The sequence below is a fragment of the Panicum virgatum genome, chromosome 2N, assembly GCF_016808335.1.
Source record: "Panicum virgatum strain AP13 chromosome 2N, P.virgatum_v5, whole genome shotgun sequence".
Classification (NCBI taxonomy): Eukaryota; Viridiplantae; Streptophyta; class Magnoliopsida; order Poales; family Poaceae; genus Panicum; species Panicum virgatum.
In genome coordinates, this window is record NC_053146.1 from 26,008,315 (window position 1) to 26,015,818 (window position 7,504).

The following is a 7,504-nucleotide window of genomic DNA, read 5'->3' on the forward strand; positions in this document are numbered from 1 at the left end:
CGCCACTCCCTCCATGGAGGGCACTTTTCCACCCTTTGCGGGCGCCTGACTTGCTCTGCGAGATCTGGACGTGCTTTCCTCAGCACGTCAAGGTACTTTGCTTCCGCCTCCTCGAGGTTGTGTAGGCGCTGCACTCTGCGCTTCCATGATCGGCTGAGCCCGTCTGGACACCATCGTGGACGATGATACTTGTCTTCCTCTTCTGGCTCGAGATCATCCCTGGATGGCCGCCTCACACGGTCATCGTGATGTGTTCTGGGCCCTAAGCACTGGAACACCGATGTCTCGCCTTGCTGGCGTCCCCGAGGCCTGCACTCCAAGCAATCATCTATAGTAGGCAATCGGCTCATGCCGGAGTTCCAATAGTACCTGAAGAACAGGAAATGCCAGTGGTCTCGTATAGCCTGGTGTCTCCCCAGCGTCCTCCCTATGCGGTGCTCGTACTCATTCTCTTCCGATTCGTATCGGCGGCGCAACTTGTACTAATACTGGTATTTTTTCCAGATGCCGATTAGAAGCTGGGAGCTGATTACGGATGTGACGCACTTGCTCTTTAGTCACATATTGCTGCTCCAGCTCGTGTTCATCCTGGGGCCGTTTGCCAGAAATGGCCTCTTTCCTCTGCTCGACACGGCGGCGGATGGGTCCTGCCATGTTGATCTGAAATGCCAAATTCTGGCCCTCAGGTCCAAGATCCGACAGCTCTACCATGTTAGCTTGTGGGAATGGTTGACTGTCCACTTTCATCGTGTGTTGGGCCAGGATTAATCGGCCTTGCTCGATAGCCGATTGGATCTGCCGACGCAGCTCCTTGCAGTCATTCGTGGCATGGGTGAATGAGTGGTGCCACTTGCAGTACAGACTCCCCTGTAGCTCTTGTGCCGTTGGTAGCTTGTGATTCTCTGGGAGTTTCAACTACTTTTCCTTGAGCAGTAGATCGAATATCTGCTCTGCCTTGGCCACATCGAAGTCAAAGCCCTTCACAAGCCCCTTCTGTTTGACCCATTTGCACGGGACGGGGTTTGCCCCCCGGGTCCACTCTGCCACAGCTACTTCTTGTTCTTCGCCAGAATCATCGGAATCACCAGCTTGGGCCATATTGACATGGCGCTTGAACTTTTCCTGGTATAGATCTGGGTGGTAGTGTTCATACGCCGTAAGTTTCTGCACCATGTGTGCCAGCGAGGAAAATTCCAACTGAAAAGCCAGATCCTTGATCGGCTTATCGAGTCCCAAAACTACCAGATCAACCGCTTCTTTTTCTGTTATGCGCGACGTGTAGCATCGATTCTTGACCTCTCGGAAGCGCTATACGTACTCTGAGATGCTTTCACCTCACTTCTGCCTGACTTGGGCGAGGTCGGCAATCCTGGCTTCAGCAGCCTCTGAATGATACTAGGTGTGAAACTGATCTTCCAGCTGCCTCCAAGTCCGGATCGAATCTGGAGGCAGTGATGTGTACCATACAAAAGCTGAGCTTGTGAGAGACTGGGAGAAGAAATGGACCCTCAGAGGATCCGATACTGAGATCATCCCAAGCTGCGTCAGGTATCGGCTCACATGTTCAATGGAGCTGGCTCCTTCTGATCCGCTGAATTTGGTGAACTCCGGAAGCCGATACTTGGGTGGCAACGGGATCAAATCGTAGTCACTTGGATACGGCTTGGAATAGCCGATCGCCTTTCTCTTGGGCAGGATGCCAAACTGGTCCCTTAGTATTGCACTGACCTGCTCCACACTAAGAACTCCTGGGGCCGAGGGCTCAGCACTCGGCCCGGTAGCGTACTTTGCCAGCCATGCCTGTTTCTCTGCGTCTGCCCCTGAGGCTCCTGTACCCACCAGCTGCCCCGCGCGTGTTGGGTTGATATTGTCAGGTATGTACACGCACGTGTAGCCGTGCGGGATCTCTTTGGGAGGCTCATTCAAGAACTGTCCCTCCCCGGGGTCACCGCCGATCTTGTAGACGGCGTAGATCGGCGAACTCTGCTGTCCTGCCGTCGCGAGTGAGTATGATACTGGCAGCCTAGATTTCAATGCAGCTTCTCCCCTGTGGCTCCCCAGGATTGGTCCTGATGGGGAGTACTGGTTCTTGATCACCTCCTGGACGACGCGATGTGCCATACGCTCGAGCTCCTTCACCAGGCTTTCTGAGTGCCGATGGAGCGTGTGAGCCACCATGTAGTTCATCTCCTGGCGTAGGGCTCTGGTGCGCTCCTCTGATGGCACAGACAGATCAACGTTGTCGAGAGCGCCCTCTGGTGAGAACCCCTTCCACCTGATGCCATGGTTGCGGGTCCTCTCGAAGGAGCCGATGAGATCGGCTTCGAACTGAGCTTTGACCTCATCATATTTTTGCTTGTGTTCTGGAGTCAGCTCTTCATATATGACAAGTTTGGTGACCGGCGGAACTGGAGCTTGGTCTTGAGGTCCAGTCATCTCTGCGGTGGGCGTTGTTGCTGATGAATGTCCCACTGGGCGTGCCAGAATGTGTTGTCGGTCAAAACCCACCGGCGAGTAGCGACAGGCAACACGAAGAGCCGGGAGGTCGCCGGGGCGCTGGCAGGCACTGCTTCCTCGGACAACGGCCCGCAATCCGGCACGCGCCGAAGATTCCGGAGAATGTAAGGCGTGCCACCTGACCTATACCCGATCAGGAAGGTGCGAACGTGCTTGCAACGATTTGCCTGCATACACAAACACGTGGAAACGTAAGTGAAAGGATCGATGGACCAAGAGGGGGGGTGAATTGGGCCCTTTTCAATTTCTAAAACACAATAAAGCAACCTTAACCTATGCAATGCTAGTAAAACACCAATTCACCAACCGGATAACTAAGCTACCTACACAAGCTAAGAGAGATAAAACGAGAAGAAAAGCCTAGCAAGGTAGAGCTAAGTTATGATCTCTAAGTCAAGCACATGAATAAATTGCATGAAAGAAAATGCTTGAATAAAGAGAGTGGACAAGAGACGACCGGATTTTTTCCCCATGGTATCGATGTGTTGGCACACACCCCTAATCCACGTTGTGACACTCACAAAGAGTTTTGTCACCTCCCAAGTCACCGAGACGAGGGCGCTCACTAAGAGTCTCCGTTCCCCATTCCGGCGTGGTGGAGATCAAGCCACGTACAATCTTCTTCTCCGGGCTCCCACAATCCTTGGCAAGCTCCGTGAGAAACACCTCGATTACCAAGATCGCCTAGGTGATGCCAATCACCAAGAGTAACAAGCTAGGGCCTTCACTTGAGCAAGAACCGATCACCAAGAACGGATGCACACAAGCTTCTCTCTACTCAAGTCCTTAGTCTTGCTTCTTGATTGATTGAATGAACAAGTGTGTGAAAGATGAAGCTCAAAGGTGGCTCTCAACAATGTAAGAGTATGTGAATGTGTCCTGGTGTTAAGAGTAGGCAAAATGACCAATTGGAGGGGTATATATAGGCAGCTCACACGAATAGAGCCGTTGGAGAAAAGCTGCCAGAAAACTGCGTAGCGCCGGTTAATCCGACGATCCTCCAATAGCCAGCGTCGGTTTAACCGATGAGTGTAACTGCCCCTTCTGAAAACTAGCCGTTACAACTTGGGCAGATTAACCGACGTATCATCGGTTTAACCGGTGAGTGTAGTTGTCCACTGATCAACTGAAAAACCAAGTCTCTGGACAACTGCACCGACGTTAACTTAAAACCATCGTTGGTTTAACCGGTGAGTACAACTTTAGAAATCCCTGAAAAAACCATCTCACTGGCCAATTGCACCAACGTCCTAATTCAAATAGCGTCGGTTTAACCGGTGTATAGAACCTTGAAACACCCTGGAAAAACCAACTCTGGACTAATGCACCGACGTTAAATTCAAACACGTTGGTTTAACCGGTGTCTTGACTTGTCCAGACTCTGCTGACTTCGTTTAACCGACGTATAGGAAAATGAGAGCGTCGGTTAAACCGGTGTATAGACTTTTTCCTGATTTTGCCTTTTCTAATTTGAGTCTTGATTGAAATCCAAATATTCTTGAGATATAAGTTGAAAACCACTTATTTGAACTTCTTGAAACCTGAGTGACCATAGTGTGCATCCATTTTTGAAAGATCATATCCATGCTCAAGTTACTTGGTCTTAACCCCTCTTAATAGTGCAACCTCTACAAAACTATAAAACCTATACTAATCTAAGTGTCCTTCTCAACCTTGTGACACTTAGGACTAGAAAGATCCTTAGTCTTGACATAATCTTGAGTTAAAAACGAGATCGCCTTTTTGAATAATGAAGTTGAGGGGCCTCTTTTGACATATGACCAAATGAGCGATAATGATCTATTAAGCTGCACAAACTCATTAGTCACAATAATGGTTGTCATTAATCACCGAAACATACCTTGAGGGCCTAGATGCTTACAATCTCCCCCTTTTTGGTGATTGATGACAACACAAACATAAATAACGAGAGAGCGAGAAAGATAAAACAGGATAAACACAAGCAAACTTGAAAAAGAACCAAAGAGCTCAACGGCTCAAACGAAATCCATAGATATGTCTCAAACCATAGCATACTCAAGCGACAAAAGTACATATCCATGAATTAACACCAAATGTGATACAACTATCCAAGTCCTGAAACTACGAGCTCTCTCTAACTCTACCTTCCCCCTGACTCCAACTCCCCCTGACTCTCCCCCCCTTTGGCGTCAAAACACCAAAAAGGCGAGCTACTGATCCGGTTGTCGCAGCACGGCGAGGAAGCGGTCCGGGTCATCGTCATCGTCGTCGTCGGACGGTGTACCCTCGGTGACAGACGGGAGCTGCTGGTCAGAACTGCCTGCTGGATCTGAACTGACTGGGGGTGTAGCTGTCGTCGAGGCTCTCGTGCTGGCACTGCCTGGAAGAGGGTCCGTAGAAGTAGTAACCGGCTCAGCAGAAGATGTGTCAACATCTGAAGTAGTAAGAGCTGAAGCTGCCGGCTGTGTCGACTGCTGAAGCAAAGAACCCTCTTCTCCTCCCCCTGAAGGTAGTGTTTGTGGTACGACGGGGAGGGCGACTGACTGGACTGCTGAAGGAGACTCCTGGAAGAGTGAAGTCGCTGGCAGTGGTGAGAAGAGTGGACGACCGGCAGACCCAAGTAGTGCGGACATCGAGAACGTGGTCTCCGGTGTCGCTGAGGTAGCTGCAGTAGTAACTGGAGGAGGAGCTGGTGTGACCGCAAGCTGAGGTGCTGCAACACCCTGAAGTCCTGGCTACTGCGGGGCGAGTCCGGTGTGAGAGTAAAGCTGTGAGATCATCCCGAACATCGCCATCATGCCCTGCTGCATCTGCTGGAACTGAGTGTCTGTCCTCTGAGAGACTCTATCAATAAGCCCGACAAAACGCTCCTCGGTCGCAGCCCGCTCTCGGGCGGCCTCCCTCTGTATAGCAGCAAGCTGAGCCTCATGGGCTCTCCTGGCCTCCTCCTGTGCAAGCCGGTCCTCTCTCTGCTGAGTCACGAGCTGCTGTAGAAGTGCGGTGAGCTCGGACGGCTGAGACACCTGGGACTCAGAGACTGTAGCAGCAGCGGCTGACTCTGGGGCTGGCTCTCTAGACCCCCCTGCCTCGTGGTCGTGACTAGCTGGGGCTGCTGCAGGGAAGTACTCGACGTCCTCGGAGGAGTCTGACTCAAGCTCAGACCAGTGTATCTCATCATCTCCTCCGGGAAGCTGGGCCTCGGCAGCTAGCAGTGCCTCATCCTCCTGTGCCACTCGGGCCTGTGCCTCTGGTGACAACTGTGCCATGGCAGCTCTCTCTGCCTGTCTGCCCCTCTTCCGGTCCTGTGGTGCTGTCAGTCGGTAAACTGGGAACCGGGGAGCCTCATCGTGACGGTAAGGAGCGCTGATGGGTGACTCTGCTGGCACAATCATAGAACATATATAGCTGATCCAGTGTGCAAAGGGAAACTGTCGCACCACACCCATCCCGTCTGTGATCACATCCTCTATCTCAGCCAGAATAAAGTCAACTATGTCAAACGGCTCGTGAGTGAGGATGTGTAGAAGCAGGAGCTGCTGCAGACCTGTAAACCCCTCTGGGTAGCCACTCCTCGGTAGCAAAGTCCTCCGGAGTGCCATGTGTACTGCGTATGCCTCTGGGGTCAGCAGGCTGGGAACTCTGGCGTAGGAGGCAGGGAACGGCTGGCGGAAGCACTGAGAGATCGCCTCGTGAGAAGGTGCAATCCCGCCAATCATGGCTCTGCGCGGTGGATCTGCATCTCCGTAAACCATCTCGTGCAGGGAGACGTCAACCAAGTCAACTCCGAGAATCCCTGCTATAGTTGCCCTGGACAGACCAAAGACCTGGCCTCCAAACATGAAGTGTACTGCTCTGCGCTCGGGAGCGATCCAGGCTGTGGCGTAGAACACTCTGACCCAGTCCTCTATGTACCTATTCTGCTCTATCTGGAGTAACCTGGGCAGGCCCCTGAAGTGAGTGAAATGCTCTCTGACGTTTGCTCCCCCCACGGCTGTCCTCAGTGACACCCAGTCAAGCACTCTGTGCGGAAAGATCCTGTGGCCCCGCCTCTGGTAGGTCTCGTAGAAACTGGCCTGAAGAAGCGTCCAGAACCTACGGTCGACCCTGCTGTCATGTGTCACGGGGAACCAATCCTCCTCCTCGACACTCCACCTGAGCCTCTTGACCTTCGCCGCATTGGCCTTGGTCAAGTTCTGGAGCAGCACACCTGGCTCCAGACGCACAACAGTGTCCATACGGAACACTGCGCGCTCGGCCTCTAGGGCCTCGACTCTACGAGCTGCTGCTGCTGCTGCGAACCTGCGAGGCTCCTGTGGCTGGTGGCCTCCTCGCGTCCTCGGTCCAGTGCGACGCTCGGTCGCTGGCGAAGTCTCTGCTGCTGGGGACGTCTGCCGAGTGCGGCTAGACCGTCGTAGAGTCGGTGACTCCTGTGTGCCCTGCCCCTGCGACTGCTCAGACTGCGCTGCATCTGAATCTGAAGCTGAGTGATCTGACTCTGCAGCTGTTGGCTCCCCCTCAGACGTATCATCCTCAGTCTGCTGAGTAGTGGCCCTGGTGGCCTTGGCACCTCTGACTCGGCCCATACCTCGGCCTCTGCCCCTGCCCCTGGCTGGCGGATCCCTGATCGCGAACGGGCGAGCATGGCCTGACGCCTGCTCCTCGGCGGCCTTGGCCACCATCTCGGCCCTCTCGGCCTCTCGCTCTGCGCGAGTCCGCTTGCGGACTGGCTTCTCGACCACGACTTCCTTCCCCTTCCTCTTTTCACGTCCCATCTCGAATAGGCAATACGTCGAACACTTGGCGAGCACTAAGCGAGCGTGTGCTGCGGCTTGCGGTGGCGTGGAGGCGCGGCTGCGTGGGTGGCACGACGTGTGGGAGCTGCGGCTCAGACGTGGTGGTGGCATGGAGCAGCAGTGATGGCGGCGCGGAGGCGCTCAGGCGGCGCAGGCGGTAGAGAGGCGCGCGCGGGCGACGCAGGTGAGCGGCGCAGGATGCGCTGCGGTGT